Genomic DNA, 21,822 nt, shown 5'->3' with positions numbered 1-21,822 from the left:
AGTCTATAGCCACCATTTCAGGTCTAGGGATTTGAGTGTAAACAAGTGTCCAGTCCGGTTTGTTCCTGTCTTAGTATACTCTGGGCAGAGATGTGGGCTGCTGGGTGAAGCTGGCATATTCAAAAAATAGAAAGTGGGGAAAATTCTCTCTTCCTGTAACAATCATGGATGCTGTGAAGCACCTGGACTTTCTGAGAGGTGGCCCTCCCACCACAGTCAGGCTCAACAATGGATGCTCTCAACCAGATTTCCAGGACTGCTAAGGAGAGAAAGATCCTTGGGTTCCCCCATTCTGTTGCTCCCACAGCAGGATGTCAGATATCTCATGGCCACACAACAGGGATGCGGGCTGAAGAGTAATATTCTCACAAAATAACTTAGAAACTCAGTAGAAGAAAGAGTGGCTGGGAAATTTCCTAGTGGTTGAGGCTTTCTGGTGGAAGGTGAAACGAGGTGGAATCAATCAGACCTGGAGAATAGTGGTGGTACGTGCATCCCGGTGGGTCTTTGACAAGAAGGGTCCTTGAGTGTGGTGCATTTTCAGTATGCTCAGTCAGCAAGCCTGCACACCCAGCTGGTCTCAGTAAAAACCAGTGAGTGAACAGACCTGAAGGATCACAGTCAGAAGCGTGCTGCTAAATGTATAACAACTGGCTTCCGGATATGTGTGGGGTGGGATGATGGCAGAGTTTGCCAGTTTCCTTTGTGTAAATGCACTGGCTATGACTATTTCAGACTACCAACGGGAGGTGGCTGAACACAGATTTAATAAGGCATCGCCATGTATGCACTTTCTACCGAACAGGTATAATAGAGGCAAATAATCCATGAACATAGATAGAACAGTCAAATGTGGTAAAAGGATTATAAGTGATACATTTCGAGCACTTATCGCCTTAGTCTTAAATGTAATTATTTAATGGAAAGTATACAGAATATAATATTTATTAATGGCTACACTTAACACCTGGCCCTCCAAATCCCTGAAAACTTCACCAGTTCCTCAGCTCCAAAAGACCACCAGAAGAGCTTTAGAGCTCTTAGCGCTCATCTGCTTTGTTTACACAGAGCCACCTTCCCCATCTCGGGTGGCCCAGCCTTTGCCACGCGGTTGGCTTGTCTGATTTAACAAGGACCTGGCCCGCTGCTTCCATCACTCACCAGGTGAGCAGGAGCCAATTTCTACTTCCGGATTTGACTTGAGTTTCCGTTCCTTCTCTCCCAGGAGGCACTGGGCTCTCGCGAAAACAGCCCCCGCCACTTCTAGATTGTCCATATCTGCATGGGGAAAAACGGTCAGGGTTTTGACTGGGAATGGTCAAGAGGGGGAAGGGAACCAAATCTTTTCACAACTTTGCCCACCCAGGAACAAGGTCCTACCTGACCTACATTTATATAACTGAAAGAGACTGAGTGATTTGTCACTGAACAAGGAATTTGTGCTTAAGGGTGCTGTGACAGTGGAGTCAACAATACCACATTCATGTAAGTAACTACAGGAAGCCACTTAAGAGGTTCTTCATAGAACCAGCAAGGCACACTTCAGTGTGTGGGTTTTTTTGCTGTTCTTGCCTATAGTAGGGAGAAGCAACTCCAAGTACAGAAAAGAAAAACACAAGTTTACTCTAGACTGCTTTCCTTGGGGAGGCCTTGAGTTTCTCTCCTTTCCTCTGCTGTCTCCCCTCCCAACCCAACTTTATTTCTCCTTTCCCTCAACAATTATCCAGTGCCTCTCTTAGAACATGCCACCAAAGTGCTAGGAATGCCAAGATAAGAAAGAGGAATTCATTTTTCTTTTCCTTTCATTCATTCCCTACAAATCTGCTAGGACTTTCTTTAAAAATGCAAATCAAAATGTTACCCAACTCTTTTCCTTTCCCTTCTCTTTCATTTATTTACTTCCATTCTCTTCCCATTCTTCCTGTTTTTTTAAAAAAATTATACATATATATGTATATATATATATATATATATATATATATACATATATATATATATATATAGACTCCCTTTTTTATTCATCAAAAAGCCTGAATGGATTAGCAGCCAGTTCATAGGACTTTGACTTGAGGAGGGCCCAGACCAGTGGTACTGGAAGTCTGGCTACATACGAGTTGATTGAGATAGCAGAAGCTAAATTTCTCAGTACTGGGGAAGGGAGTTACAAATATGGAAAGAGGGAATCCAAAATAAGCCTTGTGGTGTTGGATTGAAACTGGAGTTACTGGTGTAAATTATGAGACAGATGGATAGATAGATAGAAATAGAGATGGATAGATACAGAAATGGAAGGTGTGTATGTGTATGTGTATACATACACATAGGTTTTCTAGCTCCATCCAGTGAAAGAACCAGAGGAACCCACAAATTAATGAGTACTGAGTACACTGAGTGCTCTCAGATCTTAGTTCTCAGCACTGCTGTATTCTTCAAGGGAATTATGTTTTCCTTGGACAAATGGGCTGATTCCAGGACTGGGGCCAGGTAAAAAACAATATGAACCTAAAAGATCTCTTCCTTTCCCTTCTCTTCCCTTCCCTTCCCTTCCCTGCCCTGCCCTCCCCTCCCCACCTTTTTTCTTTTTCCCTCCATTGTACTGGGTATTGAACCCAGGATTTCATACAGGGCTAGCACTCTATCACTGAGAAACACACTCAGCCTAACCCTAGAACATCTTATTGTACCAAAATATAAGGAATTTTTTTCTGAGAACGATAAGGATGTGTTAAAAGGACACTGAAATCAGCTTGAGGGGGCTTCTACTGACCAAATCTGGGACAAGTTGAGGCTTAAAATAAAATAAAGTCCTATAAATAAATTGCAGCCCATGTGTGCACAGAGATACAGTTCTGTAAATGAATAAATAATGTAAAGAAGATTATTTCTTACCATAGAAAGTCAACTAATATTCAGTAATCAATACAAACTAATGATAGGAGAAAAATTTCCATTCAGCAGCCATCAGAGTAGTAGTTAATTCAGGCAAGAAACATCAATGGAAGACGGGGAGGCTGGGTCCACACAGGCTCAGGGCTCAGCCACTCCCTGTCATGGCATTTCCAGATCAGTGTGGGTGACACCCTCAGAACTGACCATGTGTTGTGCATGTGGTGGACCTGGATGCACAGCCTGGCCATCTCCCAGGCTCTTTTCATCACTCGTGAGTGCTCAGTTCATGAGCTTGAACAGAATTTTACAGAAAGATTTGTAAAAGCTGCTCCCTGAAATTACGCACAATGTCTAACGCTAATATAATAATAACAGTTCTAACATTCATTGCGTGCTCATCATATACCAAGGTGCATTGACATGTCTTCTCTCGTTTGATCCTTCCAGAAAAGACTATTCTTGTCCACGCTCTGCCAACAAGAACATGGAAGTCCAAAGACTTTAAGTAGTAACTTCACAAGAAGAAGGATCTGCTTTATAAATACTGGCAGTGACTCAAGGACATGTGAGTGTCTCCAGGACAGCGTTCTGTGTCCAAAGTGTGAACCTCTGCTTTCCACGAGCAGCCTGTGTGAGTGGGAGAGTGTTTCAGGCCCCCAAAAGGTTAAGACTAAGCGGTAAGATTGGCATTAACCAGCCACAAACGCTTGCTCACTTGCCTAGGGATACTTGTCTTCCAGTGACATTTATGTCTTCAAATGCAATTTATTTTTTCCCTCCCTCACCTACCTGGCGAGCTTATGATGGCATAAACTGGAGGAGGGATTAGAAGGAGTGGAACATATGCAGAGGGAGCCAGCAAGGGAAATCAGCCCAGGTGTGGACAGTAAGGGGGTATTAGTCTGCAGAGAGTTTAAAAATAATAATGTAACAACTGAATCCTTCTGGTGTATAGAATCACCATGCTCCCTGGCGATTCTAAACCGTGTCAGTGATAAAATGTTCCTCCCAGCTTCTACCCTCTACCCCCTCAGAATACCACTGGTTGGAAGAGATCCATCAAACTGGATTGGGAGCTTTATCCAATTTCAAATTCCCAGAAAATGCAATGTCTTGGATGCAACAGATGCTCACTGAACATCAAATTGAAACAAACAAACAAACCAACAAAACAGCTATGCAATTTCACACAGTTATGTGTGCAGTCCTTTAAAATCTGGGCTGGAGCTCCCCCAGAGTCCTGTCTGGGTGTCACCTATCACAAAACAAACTTGCAGCAACACAGAGCCCCTCTGTTAAAACAGAGAAAAACCAAGGTAATTGCCCAAAAAAACGTCGGTGAAGTGGGAGCTTTGCCAGAGTGTGGCCGACAGCTGCTTTCATTTCTCACCCTCCATTTGTAGTGGTTATCGGGCATGCCCTCGAGTGGTTTTATTGATATATTTTATTTCGTTCACTTGGAAAAGCAGGAAAAATCACCTCATAACTCAAGATATTAAAGGATCCATTAGTTCTAGTCGGGCCTGGGATCCTAAGGGGAACTAAGTGCTTAGAAAATACTTCTCCTACCACGCGGACAGCCTCACCAGATTCCTGGAGCTGCTCATAATTGGGACCAGCTGGCAGGAGAGCAAGAGGCCCCTGTGCTGGGCTGGGAATCGGGTTACAGATTTCATCCCTAGAAAGAGGCTAGTCTCCATTAAGGGTTAAGATGTGGGAAGTTAAAAGATTGGTGCTTAAGAACTGTAATGTAAATTGGCTAAGTAGAACCTGAAAACAAAGAGCATTCACATGAGCCACTGTAGCCCCTTGCTTGGTGCAGGACAAAGAGCGTATAAAATACACCGAGGAGACTGTACAGGGCCACAGCTCCAGCCACACTGAGCTTTATAGTTTCTCTCTCCAGAGCTGGCATCCCCGATGTGTACACTGCCCTGTATCTTTCCGTTCCCCAAAGTTATTTGCTTCAGCGTGGCAGGACTGCCCTCCCCGCCGGCACACAGGAAAAGGAGGACTCCACGCAGGTAGCATCTGTGACGCTCAGCGCAGGCCCTCCTTGCTGTTTCTGGAGCTCCACTTTCCGCTTCCTAGGTTTGCCCTGCACAATTCCTGAGGCCCGACCGCGAGGCTGTGGCCCTGGCCCTGGGCTTGCCAGCCTGGATTTGGAATCTGAAGGACTCGAGACAAGCCCTCAGGCGCGTGCGCGATTATTCAGCGCAAGTACTGGCCGTGGTGGCCTTAGCAACTGGAGGCCAGGGTGCTGGTGGCTTTCTCCGAGAGTGGGTCTCAGTGAGGCAACCTTGGCCGTTTCTTTAGTGTCAGCTCCTTTGGTTCAGGCTTGTTTTCTGAGCCGGATTTTCCAGGCTTCCTGTCGATTCTGTGAACTATTTGAATGTTCAGCAATATTTATTTTTTATTTTTTCTGTTTAACAGTTAATTTCTGGTGTCAGAAACCAAGTACCCTGCTTAGTATAACATCTGGCCTTACAAAACTTAGAGATGAAGACCAGTGCTTAAGAGGGAGAAGGGGAGAGAGGGAAAACACAAGTGGAATAAAGAAAGAGAATTAGGAAGCAGAAGAGGTTGAGGCATCGTGGAACTGTGGAGAAAAGGAGAGGGGAATGATGTTGGGGTGGGGAGGGGAGAAAGTAAAAGAATCAGCAGGTGAGGCAGAAAAGCCCGGAAGGGGTCATGCACCGTGTTAACGCTTGTAATAGGAACCTTGAAGGAAATTGCCAAAGTGGCCTCCCTGAGGTATTTCTGCTTTTCTATTTCTGGCAGATAATGTGGTTTAAAATTTTTTGTGTGTGTGTGACTGTTTTAGGAACAACAGTTCCTTGATTTGGACATGCTTCTGGGGATAAACGAAGGTATTAGCTTTTCCTTTCTTCATTTGTCTAGCTTGCTGCATGCTCGGACGGGCACAGATATATGGGCATGAATATGCACAGTGGGATATGATAAATATGTGCACGAGGAAAGTAGGTCTTGGGCTAGTTGTGTAGGTGGAGAAATTTTATGTAATGAGCTTATTTAGAATCTCAAAGGGAAAACATTACTTACTCTGCCATATTAACATACATTTGTCTTATTGGGAAGACAGAATGAAGAATCTTTGACAATTAATAGAAATCATAGGAAAAATTATGATTAAGTGCCATCTGCTGGCGTCTGTGCACGTTGTTTTTGTGCAGCTTCAAGCCTGTCCTCATGATTACCCAGAGTCTCTCTGGTGCTGAGGGTGCACTTTCCTGTTCCATATTTGGCCTGTTAATGAGTACGGCCTTTTGTGGGTACTTATGTGTGGGCGGGGGTGTGTGTGTAGATGCGTGTGAATGAAACTAATTTGGGAAAACAAATTCACCTTACAAAAATCCATCTCCTCAATTCTGCTCGGAGAGAGCAGACTAGGGCTTATTTTAAAATTCTGTTTTGGTAGCAGATTGCAAGAGCAATATGTGCTTAGCCCATGTACAGGAGTGGGGTGCAGTGCTCGCTTCGGCAGCACATATACTAAAATAGGAGTGGGGTGCAAAGCAGGGTTGGTGCTTTGAAAGTGACTCCCCCTTCGGCTCCCATCCTCTGCTCAGACTGAGTGTGTGTATGGTTTACCTCTCAAAAGCTCTGTCTAGCTTCTGGCAGGTGAGGCATTTCCGTATTTCATTTTGATGGCACTGCCACAAGGGAGACTCCGTTGCTCCGAAGGTGGTGTGAAGGAGAACAGTTTCCACGTGAACATATTTGACCTCTTGCCCTTGTCCAGCTCTGGAGCCTGGGCTGGAAGTGCTCAGCAGGAAGTAGGTCTTGCTGTTAGTAAATCACCAAGACTCGTGTTTACATGGTGAGTCGGGTCCAGGCCACCCTTTGTCTCTCCAAGTAGACCCTGGAATGGATTATTTATCTGGAAAATTCACATTCCAAATCCATCACTTTCAACTGTGATGAATGTGGTTGATGGTCAGTAGTTCTCAAGTAATAGTACTAGTAATAGTTACCATTGCTTGAGTGAGCCGTAAAGCAGGAGCTGTTTTCTTAGAATGTCAACAACATCTAATGTCAAATGAGCATCGCTTATTCTTTTAATGTTATACATGGTACACGAAAAGAGTACCTGTAGGATATGTCTGCTATAAGGTATAGTAATAGTAAGATGCACTGCAATAGTCCCCTTTCATTTATTTGACTTGGGGTTAGAATCGGAATGTTACTGTGCTGTTTCACAGTGGTAGATTCACAGGTGTGTTGGCTCCGTTCTCACACTCTTGTGAGCTAAGTGTGACTCTTCCCATTTTACAGATAGGTAAATCAGAGAAAGAGAAGAGAGGAAAGAAAGAAAGAGAAAGAGAAGCAGTAGCCACGTGACCGCTTTGTTCATGGACCTGTGGATGCGTCACTCCCGGGCTGAGGTGATATAACTTCAGTGAGCACAGGCTCTCTCTGGTGCGGCAGGCACTGTTAGCACTTAGCTTTCACTCCCTAGAGTTTCTTCCTACCATCAGCCTCTTTCTGTTGTCACCTGTAACTTCTTGTTCAAGGGGTGAAACAGGTCAGAACTGCCCGGGATGGCCTTGATAGCACCACGTAGCACATGGTGATGAATACCACCCTCTTTTCCCCCCTTGAGTGGGCGGACTCTGGGGCACATGTCTTGCTCTGTCTCAGAGTCCTTCAGTCATTCCCTGTTCATGGGAGCATTGCACGCTGATTTCCTTTCCTTCTGGCTCACTTTCGCATTCCTGAATAAAGTTCTTGTGCTCACATCCAGTCTTTGAGTCAGTTTCTTTTGTTCCCAGGGTGTAGCTACTACTGAAGAGTGTCCTCCATGTGGGGGCTCATGTCCCTTTCAGTGCAGGCCATATGACCTCAGGGTCTGGGAGAGCCATCATCCACAAACAGCCTTTACCTGCCGTCTCCATGGAGCCCCTCAGCTACAAGAGAGCTACCTCCCCTAAGGTTCTCCATGACTGACACAGAGGAATAAGGGCCTGGCCATCCCAGCTCAGTCTGACGGCTCTGGAGAGCTCCCCAAGCTCTGGAGATCCAGGTGAAGGGAGAGCCACAGCTGGGTCTGCAGGGCAGCTCAGCTTCGCCCTCTGCGCAGTCCAGTGTCTTCCTCTTTTCATGGGTGTTGACCCCAGGGGTACCCCAAAGTCACTCCCTAACTAACGTCCTCTATGCTGGTTTCCTTTCAGACTGCTCTGCGTGAACCACAATCCGCCCCACTTTATCAGCATGGGTCCTCTAGTCCCCAGTGCACATAACGGGAGCCACACCCCTCGTGGGGAGTGTGTCCAGTGAGCGACACTAAGCATTTGTTGTGTCGGGTCTGTGATATTTCAGGCTTAACTTGTTAGGACGGTGTGCTGGTCAGTCTTTTTGTCAAGGGAACAATACACCCGGCGTACACAGCTTAAGGGGAAAAGGACCGGCCCACGGTTTTCAGGTGTTTTAGCCCCTGGCTGGCTGGCTGCAAATGCAGAAACATCATGGCGGGTCTACATGGTGGAGGAAAACTGCTCAGCTCCTGACACCTGGGAAATGAGGAAAGCAGGAGCCAGAGAGGGAGGGGAGGAAGGGCGGGTGGACCAGGGACAAGAATATATAAATATACCCTTCTAGGTTATGCCCCCAGGAGCCTACTTCCTCTAGCCAGGCCTACCTCACACAGCACGTTCAGCATGAACTCAGCCTGTGAGGCGAGCATCCCCACGGTCTAACGCCCTTCCAGAAGCCTGCCTCGGACCACATGAGCCTTTTCCATCCAATCCATGACAGAGTATGCAATGCAATGAACTTGCTTATTTAAAGCAAATAATTGATTTCTTTATATTTTACAGTCTTGGGAGTCAAATCCAGGGCTGCATGCATGGTAGGAGGGTACCTCACCACTGAGCTACTCCCCAGCCCCCACTGTAAATTTAAATGTGACTGCAAAGCCTGCATTCTTTCCATGTATCACTTAATTTCTTGAAAATGATTCCTCCTCTGGGTTTGGCGGTGCTGTTCAGAAAATGACCCTCTAGGGCAGTGGTGGGTGGCAAAGCTCTCAGAGGCTGAGTACCCAAATTACAACTCAAAACCTGCTCATTTATTGCAAAGTGCCAACCAACCCTGCAATTAAAGCAGAATATGGACGTTTTAGTTTAGGGAAAAAATCCTCATACATTAACATCGTTTGTCTTAAAAGAAAAACAAATAACACGGGCCATAGGTTCGCCACCCCTGCTCTAGAGTTTGGCTCTTTGGCCTACTAAGTCCTCTAAGCTGAAGGAGACTAGAAGTCTTCAGAAACAGCCTGAGAAACAAAGTCACTCTTGCCCTTCTCCTGCCCCACCCCATTCAAATCACAGAACCTAGGATTCTTCTTCTGCAATGTACGGCACAGGGATTAGAACGTCTCTTCATCAAAGCCAGCTACGAGACCTAGAAAGGTCACTCTCTTCCTCCTCCCTTGAAGGTCCCAGTTCAACAGGTCCTGCCCCCTATCTGAGAGGAAGGGAGGCAGATTTTCTGGGTTTCCTCATGTTCGCTCAGTCACATTTCGTGGCTGACAATGTTTCATCCAAACTAAACATAAAAATAGAATGGTTTTCCCCAAGTCTTTGAAGGTACGCTTTCGAAGTTTCTGCTGTTACATAATCTGTAATTAAATAAACTCGTCGTGCTCTTTCTTATTGACCCATTTTTGTTGTTGTTGTTGTAGCAGTGTCAGCTGTGATCCTTAAGACAGGTGAAGAAGTGTCGCCCATGTTTCTGCCTGCAGCTAGAAAGTTAATATCTGCTCCCATAACTGCCCACGTGCAATCGTAAGAATAAATAAAGGAGATCAGAGAAGGGCATGGGAACCTGCCTGGAAGAACTCAGGGCTATTTTTCATGGATTATTTCATTTATTCATTTAAGAGCCTTAAAGACGAAACCTTTATAAAATAAAGCATTTAGGGTTATTCTGCTTATTGAAGAAGCTACGTCTGGGAGTAGAGCTGAGGATGAACGAGAGACTACGGTCTGATGGCAGAGAGAATAGTGTAGGAAGTGCGTGATATTCTGCTCGAGAAATCACAAGGTCCTGTGCTGGGGGTAGCGAAAGGAGGGTGAGCAAGTTCAGATGCGTGAGCTGGTGCTGCGGGATGGGTTGCATGATTGGCTGAGGCTGGAAGAAACTCTCTGGTAGGATAGAGAGCAGGCTTGTGGGGAGCTAGCGCCACTGAATTTTCTGCAGATGAGCAGATAGTGATTTCTATGGGGGAATTGAATATATAGGCTTGGTGACCGGGGGTAGGCCTAGAGGGGCAGTGCAGATTTGGGGTTATCTCTCTCAGAGGGTAAATGAGGGCGTGGCAAGGTGAGTAATAGAAGGAGCTTATACATTGGATAAGATCAGCCCTGACATCAAATTCCAGCTCTGCCATTTACTGGTGGCGCAATCTTAGATGTGTAGGGTGACCTCGATTTCCTCGTTTGTAAAATTGGGGATGACAATGGGAAGCCCAGAGGGTTATAATAATAAGCATTTAGAATTCCCAGAAGAAAGTCTGGAACTTAAGAAGCAGCCCCTTGAATGTAACTATTATTGGGGGATGAGACCACAAGGGGAGAGTGTGTTGAGAGGAAAGGAAGCAGAAGGCGGCCACAGCCCTGGAGAACTGAGGTGTAGTAGGCAGATAAAGAAGAAGAATGTTTAGTGAAATACGTCAGACACAGAAGTTTAAATACCACATGGTTTCTCTTGTATAAGAACCACCCCCTTTCTGAATTGTGAAGCAGTTCTCTCAGGGAGGGAGGGAGAGAGTGGGGGAGACAGCAGAGTACTGGATAGATAAATAGGAAGTAGGAGATCTCTTTCAAATGGATGGGCAGACAGAGATGGAAAGGGAGGGAAAGGAGATGGACAGAAGGGAGTTGAAGTGGGGAAAAGATGATGAAAATAAAGCTTTTGCAAAGGGGACGAGGATCAAGAGTTAGAGGAAGCAGTGGGGAGGGGCAGGCCATGGGGGAAAAAAGAATCAAGATGCATTGTGTCCGTATACCAATGCCTCGGTGAGAAATGTAATCACTGTGGACTGCAAGCATGTACTAATAAATAAAAGAAAAAAGACAGAGGGACCATAGAATCCGAAGATGGAAGTGTCCAGGAAGTAAAAGGATGTGAACTCTTCAAGTAAAAGAGGCTCTTAGCTGCTATCCACACCAATGTAAAGAACTGGAACAAAAAAGATACTTTCACAGAGGAAGAAATACAGATGGTGGGCTGGGGTTATGATTCAGTGGTAGAGTTTTTGCCTAGCACGTGCTAGGCCCTGAGTTTGACTCCCCAGCACTATACACGTGTGCGTGCATGCACACACACACACACACACACACACAAATATGAAAGGCAAACAAACTGATCAAAAGGTGCTAGCCCTGAGTTACTCCCCAGCACTATACACGTGTGCGTGCATGCACACACACACACACACACACACACAAATATGAAAGGCAAACAAACTGATCAAAAGGTGCTTAGTTCCACTTATCATTAAGCAATACAAATTAAGGTATTAATAGGGCACTCCCTCTCACCAGTAGATTGGTAGAGATGATAAAGTTAGTGATATCCAGTGTTGGCCAAAGCATGAAGAAACCTTATGTATGTTCCTATACTTTATGGGAATGTACATCCATGACATTTTTTTACAGAACAAGTTGTCACAATACATCCAAATTGTCCACTTATCATTAAGCAATACAAATTAAGGTATTAATAGGGCACTCCCTCTCACCAGTAGATTGGTAGAGATGATAAAGTTAGTGATATCCAGTGTTGGCCAAAGCATGAAGAAACCTTATGTATGTTCCTATACTTTATGGGAATGTACATCCATGACATTTTTTTACAGAACAAGTTGTCACAATACATCCAAATTGTGAAGGCATACGTCTTTGATCCAGACTTTACACTTCTAAGAATATGCTCAACAACCTCACAAGTGTACAAAGATACTTCTAAGATACTAATTATAACATGGTTTAACACAGCAAACAAAAAAAAAATAAAAAAAAACAAGAAACAATTTAAATGTTCATCGAGAAAAAGACTGATGAGCTAAAATACAGACCACCCTTGCAACTGGGGTGGTGGGAAGAGGGTGGGATTTGCAATGGAGATACAGGGCATGCCTGAAAAGGCATGACTGGAACCATGTGTGTCAAAATTGGGTAAAAAGAGGCCAGGAGGAGCATCCCCCATTTGTACGTGGGCTGACGAAACCATGGAGGGACATACTCACGTGCACAGTTTCGTTTTGTTGGGGGAGATGCTGATGCCATAGGTGGTGACCCTTCTTTCCAGCCCCATCATTCTTTGATTTAGCTCAGTGGTTCTGCCGCCTGCCTTGCAAGCACAAGGTCTTCAGTTTGATCCCTGGTACCACACACACACACACACACACACACACACACACACACAAAAAAAAAAAATAGCAGGGCGTGTTGGTGCACACCTGTAATCCCAGCACTCAGGTGGCTGAGGCAGGAGGATCGCTGTGAGTTCAAGACCAGCCTGGGCTACAATTGAGTTCCAAGTCAGTCTCATCCACATAGTGAGACCTTGTCTCAAAAAATCTAAAAAATAAAAAAAAAATCAGGACACATTTAGTGTGATTAGACTTCTTGTAAATGCTGGTCAAGGGTTGGAATTTTGTGTCAAGCATGGCATGGGCCCAAAGACAGTCAGTCAGGCAGATGAGATGGGACAGCCAACATCTGGGTCATGTATGCTGTGTATGTATAAAAACTTTCTCAAAGTGCATCCACAACTCCCTTACGAGGGTTGCCTCTGGGAGTGAGAACTGGCATTTTATGTAGAGGGTGGCTTTGATTTTTCATTTTATATCTTCCAACTCATTGGCATTTTTAACTTTTAAAACCATTTTTAAAATTACATCACTCAGATGATACAGTGGGAGAACAGCAATGACGCCTCCCAGTTGAATGTAGCATCTCCACTTTGCCCCAGATTTGATATTTGCATGAGTGTGACTCTGAAGAGTACAATGATTCTTGAAGAGAGGCACAGGGGAAGAGATTGTGCTCGCAATGGGTTTAATGTGACACGTTTAATACGACACATTACATAATTCATGCATTACAGAAAACATACTATGCTCTATGTACTGCATATGTATTCAAATTGTAGAAAATAGGCACTTAATAGATGCATGTTGACTTCTTTGATATTTCAATCCATACGTTTTTGTCCAGAGTTCAGATATATGTGTATTGTGTCATTTGACTCAAGTTAAAGAAAGCTCAGTTAATTGTAACCCGCTGCCGTGCACAGCAAAGCCCTGCTCTGTGTTGGTAAATACCACTCCATGCTCTCCTAACCCATGTCGAGTGCAGTCCACTAAACCAAAACAATAGTTCCAATGGGTCACACCCACAATCCACGGTAGCTCATGCACGCTCTGTTCAGGACATTTGAGGCCCTCTTTCACAGCAATTCTGGAATTTTACTATTTCCTTTTGCTCTTGAGGAATGTGGTGACTTTCACATGCTCCAGAAGGTGCTATTGAAACCCTGCAACTGAAATTTCCCTTTTTCGGAGTTGAGTAATTGTGAGGCTGCTCCCTCAAGCAGGCTGGAAGCAGATCTGGAAATGATCACTGCTTGCAGGGAAAGGAAACTCCTGGACGGTTGTTTCAAATGACACAGACTTTCCTGGCCACACGAGCAAATCTTGTGGGCAGAGGTTCTAGCCCCATGTCCACCACATCAGCAGAGAGCAATTTTCTATGCTTCCCCAGTGCCCTCCACCTTTGTTTCTGTCTCCCCAGGGCCCATTTAATGGATTTATAGACCTAGTCAGTATTATGATGATTTCTATCTATTTTGCTTAGGTTAACCAAGACTATCACACAGTTCAGAGAGGCCACCAGGTCTACTTTTAAATTCATTTTCTTACATTTTATTATGACATATATCAACCATTCAGAAAAGTTAAAAACACATGTAGTGAATACCTCGTACACACACTTGACACCGAGATTCTCAAGCTGACGAGCTGCTGTTTGATCATACCTTCAGGCTTGCTTTTCCCGGTGTCTTTGGTGCTCAGACACTGCTCCCTGGGCCCACAGTTTCTGAACACCTCTCCCTCCTTTCTCAGCCCATATCAATCTCTTCCTTCTCCGAGTGTCTCTGGAAATTACAGACTTAGATGCACAATTTCATAAGTAGAGTCAGCCCGTGGTACCCTTGGGTTCTGCATCCGTGGATTCAGCCAACTGCAGATCAAAAATATTTGAACAAAAACAACTGCATCCAGACCGAACATGCGCAGACTTCCTGTTGGTCATTCCCCAAACAATGCAACAACGATGCACGTGGCATTTAAATTTTGTCAGGTGTAAGTAACCCTAACCCAGAGGTGATTTAAATACAGGAGGGTGTGTGTAGGTTATTTGTAAGAACCTATTATTATTATTGTCATTGTGGTGGTGGTGGTGGTGGTTGTTATTGTATTGAAGTGGGAATGCTGGAGATCAAACCTGGGGTCTAACACATCCTATACCACTAAGCAACATCCTCAGCTCAATATGCTATTTTACACGAGACTTGAGTATCTGTTGAGTTTGGTGTCTGTGTCTCCTGAAACCAAACCCTTGCAGACACCTGAGGACAACTGTACTCAGAGTAGCATTTAGTACCTGCTTTGAACCAGGCTCTGAATGAGGCATAATACACTTTTATGCATATAATTGTACTGGTCGTTAATCTATGAATAGATATAATCATTCCCAGCCTATGGCTAGGGACACAGGTAAAGGGGCTTCCAAAACGATTTGTAACTAAAACACTTATTATATAATAAAATTATGAATGACATATCTTAAGCTATATATTTAGAACAAAATACATAGTTCTACTTAAGGGCCCTGTTAATATTTAACCATACACTGGAAGAACCACATTGCTGTCCTCGCATGTATGTTCCAGTGTGTGGCATGACTGTTGGGATGCTGCATTTTGACAAAATTATTTAAATCTCTATACCCAGTCCCCACATAGGATTTTGCTTTCATAGTATTTGCTGTTTAGTAGCAGTCACTCCAACGCTACCATTCAATGTTTCTCCCCCAGGGAGAATCAGAAGTGTCTCATTTGTTTTTCAGGATTTCTTGATGAAAATTCATGACTCAGTGTAAGCACTCTAATAGAGAATTCCGGACAGAAACAGAAAATACCATGCCGTTTCATACTCATTTTGCTAGCCTGAAAACAAGCCATAAAACTCTCTGCTATAAACAGCTGTCGTGGAGTTTCTACTTTCCCCAGCTACATAGCAATGCCGTGCACCAGGGACGTTGGCAAGTGTTCAGATGTGCCACAGGAAAGCACTATCATCTGACACCGAGGAAGGGAGACTGGAATGTGAGGTCTAAAGACGGGGGTATGAAGACTGCCAAGAGCGAAGTCTGCATTGCCCCAAATCCAGTCCTCAGAGCTCTCCATCTTCTTCCATGGACACTTAAATATGGATGACACTTTTCAATTTACAGTGTGCTTTCCTAGAAATGATCAGGCCTGCATTTTCTAAGTAAGAAAAGTAGCACCGCTCTCATTTTCCTTAGGCTCAGATGTTAAGTGAGTTAAAATACCACCTAGCTTTTCTTCCACTTTACCAGGTAGAGAATGGATTTAGAAATCACATTTGAATCCGAATCCCACTCTTACCTCTTCCTAGTTCCTGACCTCCGAGCCATTGATTTAACTGCTCTGAAATTATTCCCCGTGAAATGAAGATAATAAAATCTACCTTATAGGTCTGAAGTTAGAATTGTATTAAATTATGTATGAAAAGTGTTCTGCAACTGCAATGTACTATATGAATCTGTTTATTATTAATATGCAGATAATGTGCCACTTTGGTAGCGTATGTTTTGTTTCATTAAACTTTTTATTATTACATGTTCCAACATATACCAAAATGTGCATGAATATAGTGAATACATTTGCCCTGAACCCCAATGGACCATCACTCAGCTTTGGTATTTATCAACCTTATGCTGATTTCACTCATCAATAATCCCTACTACTTACCCCTTATTAGATTATTTTTTATTTTTATTAAGTTTATCGGTACATTTTAGTTATTTAAGACAGTGGATATATTCATCAGTGGAATCTTGTACCTTTACATGATGTATCTGGGTTCTTATTTTTCCCCAATCCCTAGCTCTCCCTTCACCCCCTCCACCCTTCTCTGTTTAGAAAGACATTGTTTCCATGTTTTTCCTTTTCACTTTTTTTTCTTTTCCCTTTTGACCTTTCCCCTACCCCTCCCACTTCCTCTACTCTTTTAGACCTTTTCCTCCTATTATACAATATCAGTTATACATTTTGATCCTTATTCACACTTTTAGTTTATCACACCAGAGAAACTATTTGCTATTTATGCATATGTGACTTACTAATTTCACTTAAGAGTATGTCCTCAATGTGCATCCACTTAGCTATAAAGGTCTCTAGTTTCTCATTCTTTATGGCTATTACTCCATTTTATATATGTAAAAAAAAGCCTCCAGTTAATGGGCAACTGGGCTGTTTCCAAGTTTTAGCTATTGCAAGCTGTGCCTCTGTAAACATGGGCTACCATATATCACTGGGGTATGATTCTTTTAATTCTTTTGGGAGGATACCCAGAAGAGGAATAACTGAGTCAAATGAGACCTCTAATCCTAGTTGTTTGAGGTATCTCCATATTGATTTCCACAGTGGTTGCACCAGTCTGCACTCCCACCAACAATGGGGAAGTTTTCCTATCTCCCCACAACCCTGCCAGCATTTGTCATTGGTTGGTTTATTGATAGCAGCCATTTTTTCTGGGGTGAGGTGGAATCTCAGTGACCAGTGATATAGAATATTTTTTCACATTTATTTGCAGCTTTTACTTCTTTGTCTGAGAAATGTCTGTTCATTTCAGATGCCCATTTTTGAAATGGGTCTTTATGTTTGGGGGGGTCTGGTTATTTTAGTTCTTTATATATTCTAGATGGTAGACCTTTGTCTGAGGAACAGCTGGTAAAATTTTTTTCCTACATTGTGGTTTGTCTCAGCCCTGCTTGTGAATTCTCAGGCAGTGCAAAAATCTTTTTTTAAAAATGAGATCACAGTTGTTGATTCTTTGTGCTAGTTCCCGTGCTACTGAGGATTTGTCCATAAAGGTTTTTCCTATACTTGATATCTTCAACAGTTCTGCCTCACTTATCTTCTAGCAAGTTTAGTGTTTCTGTTTTAAAATTTAGATCTTTAATACACTTGGATTTTAATTTAGTGCATGGTGAAAGATACAGGTCTAGTTTTAATCTTCAGGAAGTTGAAATCCAGGTTTTCCAACACCCTTTATTAAAGAGGCTATCTTTCCTCCAGTGAGGACGGTTGGCTCCTTTGTCAAAGATGAGGTAGCTCAGTATGTCAGGAGTTGTTTCTGTATCTTCTAATCTGCTTCACTGATCCTCAGGTCTGTTTATTTGCCAGTACCATGCTGTTTTTTGTTTGTTTGTTTGTTTGTTTTTTATCACAGTGGCTCTGTAGTATAGTTTCAAGTTGGGAATTATGATACCTCCTAGAATTGCTTTTCCTATTCTAGGTCTCTTCTGATGCCAAATGAAGTTTTGGATTGTTTTCTCTAGTTCTGTGAAATATACTGTTGGGATTTCAATAGGGACTGTGTTGAATCTGTATAGCAATTTTGGAAGTATGACCATTTTCATTGATTCTTCCTACCCAGGAACAAGGGATGTCTTTCCATTTTCTTATATCCTCTTCTATCTCTTTTTTTAGTGTTGGCTTTCTCAGTGTAGGTCTTTTGTTTCCTTTGTTAGATTGATTCCTAGATATTTCATATTTTGGGGTGCTGTTATAAAAGGGACTGTTTCCCTAATTTCAGTCTGAGTGAGTCTGTTATTTGTATACAAGAAGTCTACTGATTTTTGAATATTTACCTTGTATCCTGCTACTCTACTGAATCTGTAAATTAAGTGTAGAAATCCTTTGGCAGAGTTTTTCGGATCTTCTATGTAGAGTAACATATCATCAGCAAGTAATGATAGTTTAACTTCTTCCTTTCCTATTTTTATTGCTTTTTTTTTCTTTCTATTGTCTAACTGCTGTGGCTAATATTTCCAAAACTATATTGAACAGAAGTCGTGATAGTGGATTTTAGCATGAAGATTTTCAGTTTTTGACCATTGAGTATGATATTGGCTGTTGACTCTTCATAGATAGCCTTTATCAAGTTGAGATAAAAACCAATTATCCCAATTTTCTGCAGGGTTTATTTCATGAATGGGTGTTGAAGCATCTACTGAAATGATCATATGGCTTTTGTCCTTGACTCTGTTAATATAGTGTATTACATTTATTGATTTATGTATTTTTTTATTTATGTATGTTGAACTATCCTTGCATCCCTGGGATAAATCTGACTTGATCAGGGTCTATGATCTTCTTGATGACCCTCTGTATTCTTTTTGCTAGTATCTTATTGAAGATTATTTCATCTATGTTCATTAGGGAGATTGGCTGCAGTCCTCTTTTTTGGTTGGGCTTTCCCTGGTTTTGGGATCAAAGTAACACTTGCTTCCAGGAATTAATTTGGAAGTATTGCTTCCCTTTGAATTTCATTGAGAAGTCTAAAGAGTAGTGGCAATAGCTCTTCCCTAAATGTCTTATAGAATTCAGCAGTGAAGCCAGCTTTTCATTTTTGGTAAATTTTGAATTACATTTTCAATTTTACTGATTGTGATTGGGATGTTTAGAATTTTTATATCTCCTTCATTCAACTTTGGTATTTCATATGTATCTAGAAATCTGTCCATTTCTTCTGTGTTCTCCATTTTATTAGAGTACTGGTTCTCAAAGTAAGCATTGATGATCCTCTGGATTTCTGCTGGATGTGTTGTGACTTCACCTTTTTCACTCTTAATTGCATGGTCTGAGACTTTTCTTTCCTTATTTTGATAAGTTTGGCTAAGGGTTTATTGATTTCATTTATTCTTTTGAAAAACCAACTCTTTGATTTGTTGATTTTTTGGTATCATTCTCTTAGTCTCCTTTGCACTGATTTCTGCTCTGATCTTTATAATTTCCTCCCTTGTATGAACTTTGGGTTTTTCTTACTCTTCTTTTTCTAGGAACTTAAGATTCACCATTAGATTATTTTAAAAAATGGTCCCAAGCTTTAAATTACTTCATTCCAAAATACTCAAATGTACATCTCTAGGAAATAAGAACTTAAAAAAAACATATATTCACAAATCACTTTTACATCTAAAAGAAATTAACAGTAATTCCCTAATATCATATCTAGTCAGCCTAAAAATTCAGACTAATAAATGGCTATTTTGTCTCAAAATAGCTTCAAAACAGTGTGCACAGGTTGCTCAAGCTGATATTTCTCAAGTCATTTATAATTATGATTCAAGTCTTCCTTCGTAACGATTTAAAAATCTTTTCCTTTTATTTGGTGAGTATCTCCCATGGTTTGGATTTAGCTATTGTATTTGTAGTGTTTCTTCCAATTGTTTGTATAAGCCAGTGATTTTATCTAGAGGCTTGACCAGTTTGAGATTAAATTTTTGGTAGAAGCACTTTGTGGCTGGTACTGCTTTTCATTGCATCATGTTCTCGTGGTTTTTCTCTTTTTGTGATCTTCACCTTGAGCACTGGGTTCACGCAGTGGGTAAAGGCAGATTTTGTGGAGACTGAAGTTTGCATAATTTGAGGAACTTTCTTTAAGAAAGAAAAATCAAAATGACAAATGCAAATACAAGGCTTTTGTTTTATGGTTGTTGGCTGAAGGTCTCTTCTTCTGGAGCTGCTTCAAGCTGACAGTGTTTACTAAAGAGTACAGAGGAGGAACAAAGAGGCAAACAAGCTGGAGTCCAAGGAGCATGAGTCTTGCCGCATTACGAGGCCCCAAAGGTCTCCTGCCAGCTCCTCCCCCAGGAAGAGAGCTAAGGGCTGTGTCACGCCTGCTGGCAGACTGGAAGACGCTGCCCTTCTGTGGGTGTGCACAACCTCTTCAGTCTCCTTCCCTGAATGTGACAGAATGGGTCATTGAAGTCATGGTCCCAAGGCCCAGGCATTGTCTCTGGAAGGAGCGAGCCCTAGAATCCTGCTGGCCTGAACACCATCGCGGGATGGGGCCTCGGGTGACACCAGACACTGCAGAGAAGACCACAGGCTTCCCCTCCACAGTGGGAGTAAGAGTGCTGTTCTTACTCCTGTCCTGGACAGCTGGCTTCTGGCCCTTGTTGCCGTATGGACATGATGAGACCTTGTGACCAAATGCCGGGGACAACTCCTAAACTCACTGTGTGGCCCAGGCTTGCTGGGCTTACCTGGACTGCTCTTATATTTAAAAACTTTCTCTTAGCTGAAAACTCTAGCTCTGTCAGCACCTGTGGGAGAGCCCTGCAAGGTCAGTGGTTAACTTCTGAATGAAGGACTCTCTCTGTATGAGGCTCTTCCCTCACAGCCACCAAAGTCCAGGAGCTGCCTGTGGAACCGTCATTCCCAACTCACACCTCAGAAGGGAGCCCTTCCAGAGCACCCCACGCCTGCCCTGGGAAAGTCAACCTCCTGAGACTGAAGATATACACCTGTTCAAGTGCACTAAAGTTAAGTAAATGCTGCACCACCACCGTCTTACCTTCCAGTAGCAGTGACTCACGCTTGGTTGTTCTCTTAACTGGGACTTTTATTATCACTCTGAGCTGGGAGTGGTGGTACAGGAGGCTAAGGCAGGAGGATCACTTCAAGGCAGCCTAAATTACACATTGATATGACATCATAAAAAAAATTTAAGTTCACTATCTTTATTTTTTCCCAGGAAGGTAAGGGATTAGAAATCAAGCTGGTTGTGGCAGCACACGCCTTTAATCCCAGCACCAGGGAGGCTGAGGCAGGAGGATCACTGAGTTCGAGGCCAGCCTTAGCTACTTAGTGAGACTCTGTTTCAAAAAACAAAAATGAAACTGAAGTGGATGCCAGCTCCTATCTGCACATCCTATCCCAACACAGGGTGCTGTCCTCCTTTCCTTTGCAGTCATCTGCTGAGGAGAACACTTTATAATTCCAGAAAAGCTTCAGGCATACTCACGGCAGTTTCTAACAATCCGTTACCTAGCTTTCCCTAAAGTTAACGTCTTGGTTGGCCAGGGTACAATGCTCAGAGCCAGGACACTAACAGGGACACCGTTCTATGTGCTTTTAGTAGGAAGCCAAGGTCTAGAGAGCAACCTGTCCAAGGGTACACAGCCTAACCTCCCAACTCAAGTCCCCAGTTCCCTTTGTTCCATTTAAAAGCAATGTGTAATGGGACACAACACAAGGGGGCGCCACTCCCCTGTGTGCCCCGCATCATTCTATGGGCTTGGGAGAACCCCGCCTCCTCAGGAAGACCCTAGCACTTGGTTTAGTGCTCCGCAGCCCTAAAACTAGTAATAATTGTATCTTCCTTGTTGTCTGAGGCAGGGTCTCACTGTGTATCTCAGGCTGGCCTTGGACCCACTATGTAGCCCAGGGTGGCCTCAAACTGACAGGGATTCTCCAGCCTCAGCCTCCTGGGTGCTGGTATTGCAGATACCTAAATTAGTTAGAAATTACTGTAAGGCAGTTAAACAAAGCGAGTTCCTCAGCATAGAACAATAATTGAGACACATTCAGTTGTTAGGGTTATAAAAAGAGAAGAGGTACTACTTCCCCTGGAGATAAATAGCAGTGATTTATATTCTAAATAGACATCAATCTCCCCAGCCTATTTCATTTCCAGAAATTCCTCCTGTGTGACTTGTTTTCCCATTTGATCCCCATTTAATCCATATTACCTGGGCGACTGTGCTTGTAATCTTTTTTTTTTTTTTTTTTTTTTTTTTATTTTTT

The 21,822-nt window shown here is 43.0% G+C and overlaps 1 long non-coding RNA gene across 1 annotated transcript in view; it reads left to right on the top strand.

The window, feature by feature from the left end:
* The first annotated feature begins 1,266 nt into the window (after nucleotides 1-1,266).
* Nucleotides 1,267-21,822, top strand: part of LOC104866956 — a 28,060-nt gene continuing 7,504 nt past the window's right edge. The window contains exons 1-2 of the long non-coding RNA XR_781623.1: nucleotides 1,267-1,485; nucleotides 3,337-3,454. This is a non-coding gene — a long non-coding RNA (uncharacterized LOC104866956). The remainder of the gene's footprint in view (nucleotides 1,486-3,336; nucleotides 3,455-21,822) is intronic.

This window comes from Fukomys damarensis, unplaced genomic scaffold (genome assembly GCF_012274545.1).
Source record: "Fukomys damarensis isolate Sample0158 unplaced genomic scaffold, DMR_v1.0_HiC HiC_scaffold_33, whole genome shotgun sequence".
NCBI lineage: Eukaryota > Metazoa > Chordata > Mammalia > Rodentia > Bathyergidae > Fukomys > Fukomys damarensis.
The sequence above is the reverse complement of the archived record's forward strand: the minus strand, read 5'-3'. Positions and strand labels throughout refer to the sequence as shown.